Below are 19,419 nucleotides of genomic sequence, written 5' to 3'. Positions count from 1 at the left end.
TATGAAAACAAAGGCGCTCATTTCTGATATTCCAGGAATATTGGCCATAGTGTCAAAATTCCTAGATATTATTATTATCAATTTATTTCTCTGTTGAGGAGACACCCCTGGGACAGCCATTGGCTAGAACGGTGTGAGTTACATTTTAAGGTGTGTAGCGGACCCCATGAGCAAAAGGTTACAAAGTCCATGGGACGTTCACCCTGAAAGGTTGAATACAGAATTTTGAAATTCATGATTAATTGATTTTCTGATAGAATATTTAAAATTTTGACATCTAGAATACTGAGAATATAAAGTTAAAAGGGATCAAAATTAAATGCAGCTTTTGAGCTGAGTGGGTGTGCAGTTGCACAAGACGATAGCAGTCGGCGAATACTTTCAATCTGTAGGCTTTTCGTTACAGAACTTTTCCGGTTCAATTCTTAGTCGATTGAAGATTTCTGTTGTGTTTGCTGGAAAAAAGCGACTAGGCTGTCCAGGTTTTTTAAGTTGCTTTGAAGAGGATGTCTTTTTCAGCAATCCTGGTAGCTCTCGATGAGAATGAAACAAGCCGTCAATACTGGGCGCGTCTAAACTTCCTGTTAGCAATTGGGTTAATGTGAAAATGTTTCTTGTGTTAATTATCTGTTTCCAGGGAGCAATGCTGAGATTGGAAAGTTGGATGGTCTCCAGCTCAACCATCTGAAGAGCCAGTATTCAATACTTAGGAAAGCTTTCAGGATGTCCCTGGGGCAGAGGACCAGATCTGTGAAGCTTACAGTGGGATGGGAAGTATACATTTCAAGATATCCTTTTTAACAAGATCTGGGTTTCTAATGCCAATTAACTCCTGTTTGACAGCCCAGAGCATATGTTTTTGTTTTGATGTAATCAAAGTGCTCAGAGAATGTTAGTCCCTCATCCCATTTTAGGCCAAGGTCTACGTGCGATTTAACCTTTAGGACTTCGCATCCGCTTACCAGCATACAGCTATTGTTCCTGCTCTTTTTCTTTGTAATTGTCATCTGGGCAGATTTTCTTGGGTTTAAATATAGTCCAATACAGTCGAGGTAATTCTCCAGTTCATTTATTGTGTTATTGGCTTGTTGATTTGTTTGCTCAACTTGTTTTAGACCTTTAGATTTGACGAAAAACTTCGGGTCATCAACATATGTAATAAAGTTGTCTTTATGGGATGAAAAAATTGGTTCCAGAGCTGCAGCAAGTTATACCGCTGGTTATCATAATTTTGAAAAGGCACAGTACACATTCTTCGAAAACGTTTCTGTGAGCCTGTCCTGTGAAAGTACATACTAAGTGTAAGTGAATACATTGTAAAGGAAGTGCACCAGAATTCTTTTGATACGAACATTCATAAAAAAAAAAAAAAAAAAAAAAAAAAAAACATCGAAAAATACGTATAGTCTTTATGCAAAGTAATTCTTTGGTGTTTATTTTAAATTATTACACAATTAAATCGTTATTCGTGCTTCTGTCTTTCGTTCAGAGCCGTAGGAACAAATAAAAGTATTAAACTTTACGTTTGAAGGAAGAATTTGGAAAGGAAAAAAAAACAAACAGGGAAAATATTAAAACACTGAAGGTCGTTTAAGCGAGTAACGATTTGTTATTCATGCAGAGCAGCAGAACAAAGGATGATGGCACATGTGCTGTGGGGTATTTATTGTTATTACCTCGTTGCAGCAGGAGGCTGAATTATTATACCATTATGAGGAACACAGCGTGTTCTGTAATAAGGAAGTGTCACATGATGTGTGAAAATGGTGAATTATATCCACTTGTGAAAATACCTTCCGAAAGTGCCACTACTTGTCCCCACCGTCTGGCCCGAAGATAAGCGAATGGCGATTTAATAACCCCGTCTTCTTCCTGTCTAGCATAAGAACAAGTCGCGTATTATTTTAGTTTGGCTTTTAATTAATTTTCAACGATATATTCTATTTTATGCGCTCCCAATCCTTCCGACGTTCAAATAAAATGACAGAGTGGACGGAAAATGCATGTAACATCGCGTGAGACACTTAATGTCTTAAGAATGTCCGTTCAAAAGATGCATCGTAATTCATAAGAACCTACTCGCCACAAGTAGGCTTATCCATTGGACAAAAGGCTTAACAAGGATTGCGTTTGTCATAATACAAGGCAGTATAAATGGCGAAAATCTGATGTGACAAAGTTTGATTCATGTTATTCGTTTTCATGAAGTTAAAAATATAAAGAAAATTGAGTTTTTCTTTCCTTGTAAGTAGGAGTTTAGACTACATCCAGTTGATATTTCCTGTTCTGCGTTTCCTTATTTACTCAAGTCATTTCGTATTTCAGTTTCACTGAAAATCGAAAATTGACTGCAGTCGTTAGGCAAGTTAGCTACTACCTTGCGCAGGCTTAATTTTCATATGTCCGTTGAAGGCACACCTTTAGTGCCTTCTTCATATTGTGAATCTTGTTGACGTGCTGCGCCAAGAGAAAACGCTGGTTACTATACAGATAGGTTTATGAACAGATTTCCTAAGGCCCTACAAAAACAGTGAAGAAATGAAGGAAGAAGATCTCATAAAAAAAAAAAAAAAAAATCTGTTATAAGTAGTCTTCAGAAATCGAATCAATTTCATGTAAAAGTTGGATGATGAAAAATTGGCCGTGAGAACGTAGTGAGTTAGAATTTTTGCTCTAAATCAATCAATATTGACGTTTAGTCGATGTTTCGATGATCTACACTATAATATTTTGATATTCATGTTTTCTCAGAAACCGTTTCGGAAAATGGAAACGCGACTATTAAAATCGCTCGTTTATATTGGAACATTCTTGCTGAAGGGTCTCGTGAGTGAACAGTTGGTATTTTCACCGACCTTTCCGCACTGGGTGGGCAAGACCTGAGTTTGAATCCCGTCAATGACGCAAGGAATTTTTATGCATCTTTTTACACAAGGTGGCTGATTTCGTCTGTTTTAGGCGAGAGTAGCATGGTTTTTTTCCCGGAAACTCGGGTTTTTCGTCGCAAGCAACAAATCGACCACAGAATACTTTTAATTTACGGACATATTATATAAGACGCAGTGTGGCTTAAGTTTTTCCGATGCGCCTAAAACCCTACAACAACCAACTAACCAACCATTGCTGAGGAGTGAGTTCGCTCCTTTTGTAAGATAGATTATATTCATATTGTGTAGTAGACTTTGTTACCTAATTCTTATTAGCAAGAAAGGATGCTTATAAAATATGGACGAAGAACAGTATGGGTAACCACTGATAACACTTCAGTCGCTATGTAAGCGTTTCCTTTTTGTTGATTCACTGCGTCATATCTCTCGAGTTCCAGAATAAAAACCTTGACTTCTTGGGAGTTGGGCAGTATAGTGTCAGAGCTATCCTGTAAAGCTCTTCAATAGCTAATATCATGTTTTTCTTCATTTATAAGATTAACAGAACTCATATCAAAGAGTGTAGCGTAAATACTGTATAATGTAGTATAGATTATCTTTCTGCAGTTAATTGCAGGTCACTTTAGGCAATACTATTCTCCTCATTTTCCGCCCAAAGTGCATTACCAATAGTTGGCTTCATTTCAACGTTCACAAGCGTGTGTTTTTTTTTTTTTTTTTTTTTTTTTTTTTTTATCTCTCTCTCTCACGACGAATTTAGTTCCATCTCTTTCGACTGGTCCTTGATTTTTGAAAACTATTCCACAGTGGGCAATCGTGTGTGACTTTTATCGTGTATAAGTTATGGGGAGAACTTTTCTCTCAAATGGTAAGCGGATGCTTTGGATAAGAGGAAAATCTTCTCTAGTAATAAATGAAAGTTTTTATCACTGGGAATGCTGTCCACTCTATACTAAATGTATTTTTTAACAAGTAAGAAATTTTTATTTTTCATAAATTGCATTAGTGGTTTATTTAAAAAACGCTAGATCAAACAACTTTCTTGTTATGTAATGTAATAACCATTTTCCTGGCATAATGGCTGGAATGTATTGTATACTTGAGGTGTATATGTTATCTACTACAACTAAGCAATAGAAATAGCAACTGATGCAAGAAAACAAGCTTACATAGCATCAACCAAAAAAAAAAAATAATAATAATAAAAACCCTACACAGTTCATCCATTCGTACACTCCAAGAATATGTCTAGTTCTTCCTTGAATTTATTCACTTCTAGAACAACAGATGGAAGCCTGTTCCAACAATGAACCACCAGCTGGTTGAAGGCAAACTTCTGCACATCTACCCTGAAACCATCCTTCGTCAACTTGAATTTATTCCCCCTCATGTGTATAATCTCAGCAAGTGGAAGAATACCATTAACATTTTTACACAACGTGGCTGATTTAGCTTACTCAATCCATTCAAGGCTTTAAACACCTCAATCAGATCTCCCAGCGGGTGCCTAGTCTAGAGACGCTGCAATATGCAGAACTGACTCCTTTTTATAGTTAAGAGCACTCTTTTGTTCCCTTCACCAGTCTGATTGCTCTTCTCTGCACCCGTTCCAGCAGATCTACATCCTTCGTGAAGTGACGCCTCTAGACCTGTATACAGTACTCAAGATGCGGCCTAACCATGGCCTTATACAAAGGGATAATTATCTCCTTATCCATGCTAACTACATTTCTGTATATCATTAACAAAACCCCGTGAACTGTCCTGGAACCATGTCTGCACTGCTCAGAGAATTTCATGTCTGACTGCACAATTACTCCCCACGTCTTTTTCACTCCTCACTACACTGAGGGTAGCACCACACGATTGATAAGTTACTCTGAGGGTTACTGCTAACCATGTACAGTACTTTGCATTTGTCAGTATTAAATTTCAACTGCAATTTTTCAGCCCATCTACCCAATTTTCCTAGATCTTGTTACAGTAGCTCACCCTGATGACTGTCCTCAACCACCCTGCCAACCTTTGTATCATCCGAAAAATTAGACATTAAACCTGATATACCTTTATCAATATCATTGGTAAATATTGAAACCAGAAATGGGCTCAGCACTGAACCGTGGAGAACTTCTTTAATAATATTAGTCCACAAGAGCAATGCTCATTGATAACTACTCTGTCTTCTTCCACTTAACCGGCCGTTTATCTATAGCAGTAACTTTCCCTTAATGCCACATTGCTCTAGTTTGTACAGCATTCTTTTAAGTAGATTGCATATATACCAGCGGAGTAAATAATAGTGCACAGTAGCGGATATATTACTGTAAACTACTATTACTATAAATTAGTAGATGTTTATCGTTGTACGTCTACCTCAAAAATCAAATTTTCAGCGTTAGAAATTAATAATTACTCTGCGATGCCCTTTTATTTAACATGCTCATTGTGGACGGTGGTTGCTTGGTCGATTAGAATTAGGCAGCAAAGATCATTAGATTTTTCTTAAGAAAAGATCATATAATATATTTTGTTGTTTTTCTGGATGAAATACTGAAATTTGAAGAGAAAAAGCCTGCAGTTATTGCTCATTTCCGATTAACTTTTTCCACACGGTGTGGAAAAAAACGATTGTAACTGCATGTTCTAATGAAGTTCCAACTAGAGCTGACGTTATTTATGGTCTAGTTTGCGAAAAACTGTTGCAAAGACCTAAAACCAAGAACCCACAGAAAAAAAATAAGTTATTTAAGGAAAGAAATTTGACTTGGGTCCATCCTTAAGATTGGTTGATGAATAATTTATTAACTTATCTACTGTCTGAAATTTGGTGTGTTTTGCGGTCATGCGGCATAATAAATACTTATATTCTGTATATACTTTTTGTGGTTATAGCCAAATTGAAAAGAAATTTTTATTCAACTTTCAATTAAAATTCTAATTATTTTTATTAATATTGGGTATATTAATCTGATACTCAACGAAAACACTAGTATTCACGTTGTTTTATTTTTTGTTGATCTCTAAATAGCATTTTAAAAAAGGCCCTTACGTACTCCAACAGTTTACACTAACAATTCAAGGATGTCATTTTCATCATATTTTGACACAATGGTGTTATGATTACAAACTAAAAATGAAAAAACAAATCTGACATATCATAAAATGGTTGGTTTGTCTCACCTTGTACAGTGTGTTAGTGTCGCTTGCCTACTAATGTTTTTTTTTTTTTTCAGATAGCTCTCGGTAGCCTCATAAAATTGGTTTCAAAAATTCTTTTGCATTATACATGCTTTCCGTGTTGTTTCTAATCTCTTTAACATACCATATTGCTTAAAAAAGATATATTTCTAAGTACTTTCCCATCTTCTTTGTCTGCGACTACTTTATGTTGTTTTTGCAATTCCCCATTTACATTCACAGGGTGTATAGTATAGCCTTGCACTGTAGTGTTACCAAGAACCAAAAAGAAAAAAGCAAATAAAAAAAGGGAGAGGAACAGCTATTTCCTATAAGGAAGTAGAAGCAACCATTATGAAGAAGCATCTTATGCATTTTGTATATCATGCAAGATTCATCATTCTTCCCTGGGATAAAATTTAAACTTATTGCACTACACTCTTCCGTCGTCCTGAATATTGATATAAACATGCTACGTCTTGCGTGTTTCTTATCGCTCTATAAGCGACCCAATATACATGAAAATTGTTGAAACAAAAACAAAATTGAAAACTCGCCTGTCATTCTTTGTATGGTTTGATTCATTTACGGTGCAGAGAGAGAGCTCTATACGAAATTATTTCTTTCATTTAGTTTGCGGTTGGATTTGGTTTCCTCCTTTTGTAATTTAATATTCGTTCTATTGAACGGTGAACTTTTAATCCTCCCGCTTAGTCCATTAATAAAATTGATAACTTCGTACGCGGTTGCATCATTTATATGGCCGACGTTTAAAATAGCGCCATAAAGCTGATAGTACTCTTTAAATTACCATATAAATGACTCGAGACTTCCCTTTGTTGATTTATTGTAAGGAGCTGCCTCGGCGTGAAATAAAACTTTATGGAGTTTCGCGCAACTTTGAATATCTTGAATATTGTATCCACTTATAGACGGCAGATTTCTTAAGGTTAAATGGTTGAGTAATAGGAGAAGTATATGGATGCCATTATAGATAACTGTCTTGCCAATCACCCCCTTCCCCATACACACTGAGTTACTTAATCCGCTCATTTATTTATTTTTTTTTTCGAAGTTTTATTTGAGAAACAATCATTATCATTTGGGGATCCTGTCTTGATTAGTTTTACCTGAATGCTACTTTTTACCTGAAAGGGGTTGAAGTTCAACCCGTTTCAGATAAAAGGGGGCTCATATCTGGTGAGTATGGGCTTGGCACACCCAGGGTATTATCCAGGACACACTCCGCTGGATATCATCTCTCTCTCTCTCTCTCTCTCGGGGTAATTCAGAAATTTTCTGTCTGGTGCAGCATAAGCCTCAGGCTTCCTTGCACCATATGGATAATAATGATAATAATAAAGTTCAAGTATTGACTTCTTTAATTGGAAACCAGTGCCTGTTAGTTCACTGACTCTTGTTCAGAATGCCCTTAATGTTTCCATCAGAAAGCGTGGGCTGCATTCGTGGAATACCGAATGCAAGCCTAACTGCTGTCTTATGGAATTTACGCTTTTGACTTGTAACAGCACCCTAGGTGACGTGGCCTTTGAAATAGATAATTTTAACGAAAAAGCGTGAATGAAAAAGTACACTGTTCCTGAACTCCTGTAATTCGGCAGCGTTGAGATGGTTTGTTCCGGATCATGGAATTTTTCATATCATCAGAAGTCATTTTGCTTCTAGAATGGCAAAATGGGATTTTTAGTTATATTATCTTCTCTACATACTCATAAAATAGATAAAAATGAGCTTATTTTTTAATCATACTAGAATAATTAGATAATATAGTCTACACTGAGTTTGGAAGTCTGCTAATCTAATTATATTCCTCTTTTAATAATTATTGTGTGCATTGAGTCCAAAAATTATACCATTTTTTTTTTCCATTTCATACTTTTCGCAAGGCGTAATAACATAAAAATCGGATGTTTTTTTCTGTTACGATTGGGAAAACAAACTTTAAGAAGTGTTAAAGATTCACAACGCAGTGTAATGTTAGTACTGGGCTAGTCCTAGAATTAATGTTGGGTAAAAAGGATAGCAAGGAATTTCCTTTCCTGGATCATGCCCCCCTTTTGGGAGGGGATTTGGGGTACTTCATGATTTTTTTACATCCGTGGTGAATTTGTTATAAAATACAGTAGTGAAGGAAAATCATTACGGAATTTAGTCAAAGGATATTATGCGTCTTTCTGGGTGAATTTAGGGATCAAATTAAACCATGGGCGCTGTATAAAGATTGCCACACTGGTGTTGAACATTTTTTTTTTTATTTTTGTGCTTTTGTATGGGCGGCTCCTAGAACAGAAGTTCATCTCCGCCTCGTTGCTCTGTTCAGTTTTTATAGACTCTGTAAGGGTAAGGCCGGTGTGTGTCTTATAAAAATAAATAATATTTTTTTTTTTTTTTTTTTTTTTTTCCAAACCGAATCCACACAGGAATATCCCAGATTGGATGAAGATAGATGAAAAGGAAGGGGAGAGAGGGAAAAAGAAAAAAAAAAAAAAAAAAGCTTTTCATCCCGCACGGGAGAAAGTGATAGGAAAGAAAAACTGTGTTTGTGAGCTTATGTGTGTGTGTGTTCTGTAGTGTGATGTTGTGTTTTGGCCTATTGGCTACCTGGAAGGAGTGAGCACCTGGACGATTCCTCCAGGTACTCGTCCCTAGCAGAAGAAGGGCAAGGCCTCCCCTACTATCTGCACGCCCTCCTCCCTGGGGAAGAGTTCCCAGGGAAGAAAGAAAAACTTGTATAAGATGAAGAGAGGGAAGGAGTAAAGAGGAGAAGGACTGTTCCGGCCCAGGAAAGTCCCAGTCCAGGATGGATAGCTAGAACAACAACGCAAACAAATAAATAAATAAATAAATAAATAATAATAATAATAAAAAAAAAAAAAAAAAAAAATTAGTGTGAGAGAGGAGCTTTCCTGGTCTGGGGAGCCCCAGCCCAAGTCAGAACGCGGAAAAAAAAAAAAAAAAAAAAAGATTTAAATCCCACAACCTGGTCAAGGAAAGGAATAGAGCCAGGATGTCAGCAAGCAGAATGATGTTAAAGGGGAAAAAAATAACAAATAAATAAGAAAGAAAAGAAAGAGGGTTTTTTTTTTTTTTTTTTCAAATTATCCCACACGGGGTGGATAGGAAAAGGCTATCAGGAGAGTGCTAGGGCTACTAGTGCTAGCTGATTATGAGAAGAAGAGAGAAAGAGTAAAAAAAAAAATAATAAAAATAAATAACTAGTTATTGAATTGCAGAAGCTTCTAGGATGATCCTCCTCCTACGCTTGAATACGTCTGCCGCAAAGTGCTGTAGTGCACCTAAGTTCCTTTTGGAATGGACAAGGAGTTCTACTTGGTCAGGAGAAAATCCCAAAATTGCTGCCTGGAGTTGTTGTCTATGGTCCTCGTAGATAGTGCATTCAAATAGTAGATGTTCCCAACTCTCGACAGACCCACAGAAACAGAGGTCAGTATTTAGCAGACCTAGTTGGTGGAGTTTCTGGTTGAGAGATCCATGTCCAGTGACCAGAAAGGATGTTTCCATGCTGATTGAGAACCACTTGTTGACCGCTTTGCTGGTTGCGAATGTGACATCCGGTATAAATTTTTTCGTAACAATGCCTTTTGTGGTCGTGTCCCATCTTGTCTGCCAGTAATTGATTAGCTCGTTATAGCAACGAGCTCTTTCCTGTTTGGTATCACTGTCCAGGTTGAGTTCAATATCCAGTATTTCAGTTGGGATTCTTTTCTTCAGACGGTAGGCAAGTCCTCTATAGATAAGGAATAGATCCAGGGGGATGTTTCCAGATATTACTTGCAATGCTGCAGTTGACACAGTTCTACAAGCACGATGGGTAGCAAGAATAATGCTTCTCTGGATGGAGTTAAGCTTCTGTTTGATTTTGCAATTGGTCGCTCTGTGAAACCATGCTCCTGCAGCATACGTGGCGATAGGTAAGAAAACAGCTTTATAGTATAACTGTAAGGTACGCTTAGAGAGACCCCAGTCGCTTCGGGAGATTCTGATAATTGAGGCAGAGAATTTTCTGATTTTGGCATATAAATGTTGCAAGTGTGGTAAGAAGGATAGCCGGTGATCAATAACGACCCCAAGGACCCTGGTCTGTGTCACCAGGGGGAGCCGTATTCCATCTATCTTGACCTGAGGGGGCCGCCGAAGATCCAGTTTAGTTTTAAAAATCATCATATTTGTCTTGTGAGGATTGATGTGCAGTTTGTTAATCTTAGCCCAGTTGGTAAGGTTAGTTAGTACTAGGTTAGCAGTATCTTCCAGAGCAAGTCTTGAGTGTCCGGAGACAACAATGGTAAGGTCATCAGCAAATGCAATGACCTTGGTGCGTTCAAATGATCTGCTTAGCCAATCTTGTAAAACTACATTCCAGATCAGGGGGCCTAGGACAGATCCTTGGGGGCAGCCCCTAAAGACTGGTCTGGTGACGTGCTGATGTTTTGTTTTCACCATAACTGACCTTTCAGAAAAGTAGTTTCTAGTTAGCCAGTAGAGTTGTGAGGAGCAGTTGGCTAACCGGAGACGCTCCAGTGCACTCTCCCACCAAACTTTGTCAAATGCACCCTCAAAGTCAACACAAACAGCAAGCTCATACTTTGACTTAGATGTTTCTAGATGAAGAACCAGGTCGAAGAGGGCATCTTCGCAGGAGCGGCCAGGCGTGAAACCGTATTGTGCTGGGGAAATAAGATCTTGTGATTGGAATAAGTTGACAATCCTCAGGGCCATGAGGCGTTCCAGGATTTTGCCTAGGTTGGCCAAAAGAGCAATTGGCCTAAGGGATCTTGGCTCCATTGGTGGCTTGTTTGGTTTAGGTATAAGGCGGAGGAGTGCTTCCTTCCAGTATTTCGGAAATTTTGATTCCAGGAGGCATTTGTTATACAGGAGTAGCAGTAGGCTGGGTCTTAATTTATAAAATCTTTGTATAAACATATACTCAATCAAGTCGGGGCCTGGACATTTTTTGGGATTAATTTTCATCATAGCTGTTTCAAGTTCTTGTGGGGTAAAAGGGTTAGTACTGTTGGATGCTATATAGTTAGCATTGTTTCTTCTGATTGTCATATGTTCTGGCATATCTTCTGATACGTCATCTGGGGGGAAAAGCTTATCTAGTATCTCGTTGACTGAGTCTTCCCAGTTGGTGGTTTCCCTCATAGCAGTGGCAACCGATCCATAGATTTCTGGGACAAAGGTTTTGTCCCTTGTGATTTTGTACAGGAGGCCCCATGGGTTAGTATTACCTGAGTCTCTGACAAATCCAGTCCAGGTTTCTCTTTTGCGAGCAGCAATAGCCTTGGTGTATTCATTCTTCTTTATCAAGTAGGCAGTGTGAAGACGTTCGACATCAGGGGGAGGCCAGTCTCTATGGCGTTGGTATTCCCTCCTGGCACTGTGGGTGTCTTTCCTGAGTTTGCTTAGTTCAGCTGTCCACCAGGCACAGGGTCTTAGCACGATAGTCTTTTTCCTAGCAGACTTGTACGCTGCTTTTGATAAAGAATTCTGAATCTTATGTCCAAGGTCAACTGCTGAGATGTGCTCCAGGCCCTGGATATTTGAATCAGGGAAGTCATTCTGGATGGTGTCATCAAAAGCGGTCCAGTGAACTGTTTTCGTGGAGAACCTAACAAAGTCCGGGGTCCGGTTCGTGGATGTTGAGTCTTTCAGGTTCAGGCAGAGGTTGAATAGGATCACCCTATGGTCACTGAGTGTCCAGTCTGGAATGATAGTCCATTCGCTGACTGCTGTCCTGAGATCCTTGGTCGAGACTGTAATGTCAATGTTGGACTGACCTGATGGACTGCAGAAGGTTGTTAGCTGGCTGGGCTGATTGTGGACAGTAAGATTCCTAGACAGGATCAAGTCTTCCAGGAGAAGTCCTCGAGGGTCTGAAGCCGGGGAGTGCCAAAGTGGGGATTTTGCATTAACATCTGAGGTGATGACGATAGCTTTAGAGCCAAGAAGGTCCAATGCGTGCTCAATATAGTGGAGTGACTCTTCAATATCCATAGATGGTGGGCAGTATAGAGATATTAGATAGAATGAGTGTGAGTAGAATGTTATCTGAATACAGGTTGCAAATTTTGTGCATAATCCATGGATCACCAGTACATCAAGATTTCTATTAAGCACTACAATACAGGATTTTGGGTCCTTTGTAGCAGAGTGGATGACTTTTGCATGTATGGAGTATCCCACAATCTTATCACTGTTGGACATCGGAGTTCTGGAGGCATAGGGCTCTTGGATGGAGATTATATCTATTGCGTGTTCTTCTGCTGCTCTTCTAATTTCGTCAGCAACTGCCCGAGACCGGTGACCATTTATTTGCATTATTCTAAGTTTTGTAAAGGGATTCTTGTTCCTAGAGTTTACTGAGGCTGAATATATTCGGAGTGGTTGTGGTGGTCTATCATCGACTGACTGTTTCTGTAGGAGGGTTAGAACAGGTTCATCCATCAGCGGTCCTTAGTCTTGCCAGGTCGAGGGCTCTTTGATATTCTGGGCAGGCTGCATCTCTGACCGAGTGGCCGTGCTCTTTCTTTCTCCTTTTGCAATTAGCACAGCAAGGACTTTCATCCCTATGTGGGCATTCAGCAAGCACATGTCCACTGCGGGCACAGTGTCCACATGTAGGAGAGGAGTGTGTGCAATGCTGTGCTGAATGCCCAAAGCCAAGACACAAGAAACACTTTGTTAGTACTGTGAAGGGTCTGAATCGGTGAGCACTACAGCCCAGGAAGAATCTATCATGGGACATGATGTACTTGAAGAGTCTGGGGGACACTGTAATGACGCGATGTGATGCTGCAGATGAGCGAGCCTTCATAGAGAACCTGTACACCATCTCTTGTTTAATCTCTTCAAAAGAGATGTCAAACTTGTCAAGGTTTTTGTTAAACAAGTCCTCCAGTAGTTCTGTATCAGTGATGGTATTGGGCACGTCATAAACAAGGACTGATGGATCGGTGCATTTAGGCGGGTTGCTGGACAGGCCAGCTGCCTGCAGAGCAGGTGCCATGGAGATTGAGGTCAGATCTTCCTTGTTGGTGGCTTCAAGGAGGACCCCTCGATTGCGAATAACACGTAGGTGTTGAACAGAATTATATAACATTGAGTTTCATTGGGGAAGTCTAAAAGCAGATGGAGATTATAGTACAAAATGTCCTTTTAATTTCAGTTATAGCCATCCAGTTTAAATGAGAAAAATAGAAATAATCTCCGTTTACTGTTCTCGTGATCTAGCTGCATGAACCGAGAAGTCACGGTGAACTGACAAACACTGTCCAGTGAAGTCCAGTGCTAACTTTCTGCTTTATAGACACTTAAACGTTCTGTAAGTATGCAGATCGAATCAGCAATCAGATTAAACTCTAAAATGCCATGTTTCGCATGTGAATGTTACAGCCGGCTGTTAACCGGCAATATACCATGAAGTAGTTGTCACGCAGAAAGATCAGTAGGTTAAACAAATATTGAACGCGACAGTTTGGTAGGCCACGAAAGGTCGGTTACTCTTATTTCGCATCAAATTAGGATCAAAGAAGCGATTTATGAAGGCCAAAACTAATTTATCTTCATACGCACAGTTTGATGGAAAGATGGCCACAATCGAAACAAAAGCATCGATTGTCTTCAAAAGTTCACAATTTCTTAGGGAAAAATAAATACGTATTGTGAAAGAAGCGTTTAAATTATGCTCGATAAATTTTAAAAAGTAAGGATATAAGTTGAATATTAAGATTAATTTCTTGTATTTCCACATAGATTGATTCCAGCAAAAGAAACAGAAGGTAGGAAAAAACACCACGGAAGGTGGAATGTTGACACAACGGCAAATTGCTACTATTATGACATATCATCACTAAGAACATGGTCACCGACTTTAAACTTGGGTTCTGAAACTTTTGGTCTTTGAAAGTGAGGCATTTGGCATAATGCATGAAAGAAATTCCACGAAATGTGCATATGAAACCAAAAGATTTAGGATTTAATCTAAGAAATCTGATAAATATGCATAAACGTTCATATTCATTTCTTCTCTTTCTCCCCTTTAAATAAATTTTTATGAAATGCGGTAAACTTGTTTTCTTTTTTCCAAGTTTGTAGAAAATCCTTACATTTACAAAACAACAAAAGAAATAAATAAAAGATGAATGAAGTCTTGTAACAAATTTAGCATGGATAATATGGCAGCGTTAGGTGGGTCGGAAAACTGCTAAATTGGGGGGATTCGCAGATTAAGAGATTAACGGTAGCCGCAAGCAGAGGCGAAAGTGATTCTTGCACTGCTTCTGTGTAATGAGCAGCAGCCGCCTAGAGAGCAAGTTGCTGGGGACTTCAAGAGCTGTTGGGAGTCATCATGAAACAAGTAAATACATGGGCTGTGTTAGGGGTAACTAAGGGTAAGAACAAGTGCATGTATACTTGCATGTACACTAATGCTAGAAGTATAGTAAATAAAATTGATGAATTTGAAGTGCTGATCAAGGCATCAAGGGCAGATTTTATTGGGATAGGAGAAACATGATGTCACACAGATATAAGCAGTGCAGAATTGGAATTTGGGAGTACAATATGTATAGGAAGGATAGACAGGCCAGCAAGGGAGGGGGGGGGGGTTATGCTGTTAGTTAAGAAACACAAAATCTAAGGAAGTGCATCTAATTGATGTTTGTGGATAATGCAGTGTTGAGTCTGTTTGGTGTGACATATGCACTGGCAAAGGAAAAATGAGAGTAGGTGTGTGTTATAGGCCTAATAAATCTGATGAGTATAATGAGAAATTGTGCAGAGAAATAGTGGGCCAGTAAATCAGAGTGTCTTATAATGTGGGATTTTAACTCTCAGATATTGACTGGAACTTGTAGTGGTCACTCGCACACTAGCAAGACTTTTGTGGATTTATTGGAAGATTGTTTTCTACAGCAACATGTTCGAGGGGCAACCAGAGGGAGTAATACCCTTGATCTGATTATCAGTAGTGATTCTTCATCCATTAAGAATTTGCAGATAAAGGAACCACTGGGTGACAGTGATCACAGTGTACTGATGTGGGATTTACTTAGATGTAACTACCATCAAGGGTAAAGGGAAGGGTTTTTGTTTTCGTAAAAGTGACTACGGTCTCAGACAGTTTATAAATTCTACACGGTGGGACCAACTGATGATGATACCAAGGGTGAATTCTAAATGGGAAGCCTTCAAGGACTTAATCTTGGGGCTGTTAGGCTTTTCATACCAATATAAATTATAAATTATGAATGGGTATTGATCAAAAAACAATTCAGGTAATCAGGGTAAAAATACATTTATGTAAAAAGTAAACAAAACAGCGACTAGTCATAACTGACGGAAAACTGCCTTGCTAACAGCAGTCGGGAAAGTAACGTCCTCCCAGACCGTCTAGCGTTTTTGTCACTCACCTTGAGAGTTTGTGGTTCGAATCCCTTCGAAGACTGAAGGAACGTTTAAAGGCTGAGTTTCACTTCATTGATGTAGAGGTTAGAATCAGTCTATTACTGAAAGAATCTAAAACTTGTAGGTTTCGCGGTGTTCCTTCATGATTTTATTCTTTAATCTAAACATAAATAATTTAAGTTTAGTTAACTCTATTCTCAGAGCAAATATAGTCAACTCTATTTTCACTTAGGTTGTTATTTCACGAAAAAGGAAATAACTTAATTATAACTGCGTATTGTAAATAATTTATTTAAAATGGTAAATGGCATGAATTTTAAATTAATAGCTGCTTGAAAAAAATTCTCTTTCAAGGTGAAATTGCGTATGGAATTCAAATACGCATAGGTAGGTTATCTTTATAAAGTCTTTCATTTGTGATTGTTGTTTGGAGAACTAGAATCCTGCAAGCTGCAATTCGCTGTGGTTAAAGTTATTTAAATAACCTGTAACTGAACCGTCATCTTTGTAACTCATTGTTTTTCATGTATATGGGTAAAACGCAATACATTTTATCTAGGTACCTTCCTTACTTTGGACAAAAAATTATGAAAGAAATTTTTGCCACGCTAAAATCATTTTACCCACTGCAAAATACGCCCTACATAAGGTATAGTATATATCCCAACACATATTCATAAATAAAACTCGTACGATAACCTGTGTCAAAAGAAGCATGCCATGTAAATGGATAACATGAAGCCACAGAACTCAGTGAACGATGAATGACAACATTAGGCTGATGTGGAGCGTCCAGGCCGTCGAAACTGACGTTGAGAGCTATCTAGCCAAAGTTTGCACTTCGCAATACGCATGTGGAAATAGATCCAGCCGTTTTCGAAATCTGTGGTATTATCCAGGGAATGTATTCTAGGCCGGACAGTATTAAAATGAAACTGTAAGATATAATGGAAGTCTTGAAGACAAAGATTTTATTTGTACTTATATTCATTTTTGTGTTACTTTTTTTTAAATTTCTGTATGTATGCAAATTGACTTTAAAGAATAATTTATTTTAACATTGCAAAAAATCTGTTCCATAATTTTTGATACAGTTTTGGCCAAATTAAGGAAGGTACCTACAATGTATTGCATTTTAAGCAGCCATGAGAAATAACGAGTTACAAATTTGACAGTTAATTTAAGTTATTTTTGATAACTTTTAACCTAACTCGATTTTTTTTGACACGTAAAGAATTCACGTTCCATGATTTCGAGCTGACCTATTTATTATATTAAAAAAGCGATACCCTTAGCAAAGCTAAACGAAATATTCATTTAAGAAAATCATTATCATAAGTCATATTTAAAAAGTGGACACATGCAAAGAATTTTTCAAGTAGCTGTTGCTGTTTATGCTGTAGCCTAGTGGTCAAGCGCGCGGGTGCCTAAGTACACGTGCCTTAAGTGACCGGGGTTCAAGCCCGTGACTACTGAATACGGTGCTGTTTCTTGTATTCAATCTATTATGCGAACTCCTCTGACCGTTTGGTCGTCCCGGAGTATAAACAGAAAATTTATTATTATTAATATGCATATCATCCCCCATTTTAAATGCATTATGTACAATAGGCCTTTATTTTCTACAACGCTCGTATGATGAGGCTTTGCCCAAAGTTTTTTGGATGGCGCATTTATCATTTTGGATGGCGCATTTTGGAGGCGCATTTATCATTGTGTAAAAATCACCCCAACAATCTGTGTGCGCGGCTCTTTCCTAAGTGAACAACAAGGGCGCACAATCACGACAGATATTTGGAAAATTTACCACTTACACTTTGACTGGCTTCTAAGCTATCAGAATAAGGCATCGGTACCATATATTATTTGTACCGCTTGTTCGAATGGATTATAGGACTCGTTGAACACAGGGAAAAAAAAGTTGACGCCGTTTGACATGTAGTGGCGCCTCGTAGCCAGGTGGGAAGGAGCAGCAGTGCGTAGCACACGCTTCTTGATTAGACCGGGGTTCGAGCCCGTCACCACCAAATACGGAGGATGTGGAAAGGTCAGGGAATGACCACCGCATATCCCGGAGCAATATGGTCTTAGTTGCTAATGCTCCTAAAACCCAAATAACTAACTAACTTTGATATGTAGATCCATAATATGGAAGGAGCCTGGTTTCATTCACATTAAAAAAAAAAAAAAAAAAAAAAAAAAATAACAGTAACGATGATGATTGTTACTTTTTTTAATGTAATAAAACTGGATTCTTAGCAAAGAATAAGAACAAGATTGTTTATTCAATCTGGATGCAGGAATGAGACCAAATGCCTCATCATGAAATGAGCGTATGCCAATTTCCGTACCTCTACTGTATGGACTACGTACTTTAGAAACCAAATGGAGTACGGTAAAGATGCAATTGGTGGAGACCTGTAAACTTCGTCCTTCCCTGAGTACACACCCGACGAAAACACGAGAGCCAGAGTTTTTTTTTTTTTTTTTCCTCTAGATAAGCTGAATGGCCTCATTAGAGATATAGCCTAGCCCTCTCCAAAGATAAAATCGACTTTCTCGCCTCAATACTAAAGCAGAAACACTTGGTTAAGAACATCACAGCGTCGTGTCTCAATTTCGAAAAAGAAACAAAATTTCGCGGACATCGCTTACAATAAACAGTGTGCTGCGCTACTACCATAATTCATTGGGATTTTTAGGGAATTGTCACTTGTATACATTATGTGTGAATGGAATCCCCTTCATCGATTCCTCACAGCTAAGTTTCGAAGCTGTTCTTTACCATAACGGAAATTAGGTCATCCATCCCCATTGTCCACTCTGTTCAACTAAAGGAGATATACTATAACATGAAGACTACACGAAGCAATTTAATACAGCACCCTTCAGTAGAATGAAATAGAAAAAAAAATCAGGACGAATTCTTAAAGATCTCCTCCGGAGATAATTAAGAATTCGTCCAATTGTTCAGTTACTTCCATGAGTTATTTTTACGTTTTCCAGCCTGCACAAAATGCAAATCAGCAAATAAACGCATTTCTATGAACTTAGTATGCTGGCTCAAAGTGGTATTAAAATTCTGATGCACCGTAAAACCAACAACAAGAGGTCATTAGACATAATCAATGACATTGCTTCCTTGACATAAATCTATTCGGCTGACATATTTTTTAAGTCAAAGTAAAAAAGCTAAAAATAAATTTTTACGTGTATGACCAAAGATTAGTAGAAGCATGTAATGCAAGAAAGCAAGCGTACGAGTTTATGTAGCATCAGCAAAAAAAAAAAAAAAAAAAAACAAATTTCACACATCCATTGCCTCAAAAAGTTTGTGTCTCATTGAATTTATTTAATTTATCAACTTCCACAACGACATGGAAGTTTGTTCCAACAATTAACCACCCGCTGGCTTAAGGTAAATTTCTACACATCTATTCTACAACTGTCTTTCCTCAATTTGAATTTATGTCCCCTCAGGTTTGTAATAGGAGCAAGCGGAAGAATCCCATCAGAATTGAGCGTGCTCAACCCTTTCAAGGCCTTATACACCTCAATCAGATCAGCTCGCAGGTGCCTAGTCTCCAGCCGCTGCAATTTACAGCACTTAAGCCTTTATTGGTAATGTCAAACTCGGAGATATAAATACGATTCATTGTGTAGTTAGTAATGATAATCATACCACACTCAATGGATATAAATAAATTTAAATACATTTTCTGTTTATACTCCGGGACGACCACACGGACCGAGTAGTTAACAAGATGCAGAGAATACATGAAACAGCACTGCTAAATACACTGCTGTTGGTCCCGGAGTATAAACAGAAAATGTATTTATATTAATTGAGGGTGGGATGAATATCATTCATTTTCAGGCGATAATTTGTGCAGACAGAGCTAAT

General features: G+C 38.2%; 1 protein-coding gene across 2 annotated transcripts in view; it reads left to right on the top strand.

The window, feature by feature from the left end:
* LOC150088245 (suppressor of lurcher protein 1-like) overlaps positions 1-19,419 on the top strand; it is a 1,375,230-nt gene that overhangs the window by 218,425 nt on the left and 1,137,386 nt on the right. The window lies entirely within an intron of this gene.

This window comes from Mastigoproctus giganteus, chromosome 3 (assembly GCF_048544385.1).
Source record: "Mastigoproctus giganteus isolate SK-2022 chromosome 3, ASM4854438v1, whole genome shotgun sequence".
In the NCBI taxonomy this organism is placed as follows: Eukaryota; Metazoa; Arthropoda; class Arachnida; order Uropygi; family Thelyphonidae; genus Mastigoproctus; species Mastigoproctus giganteus.
Note: the sequence above shows the minus strand (reverse complement) of the source record. Positions and strands in the feature narration are given on the sequence as shown.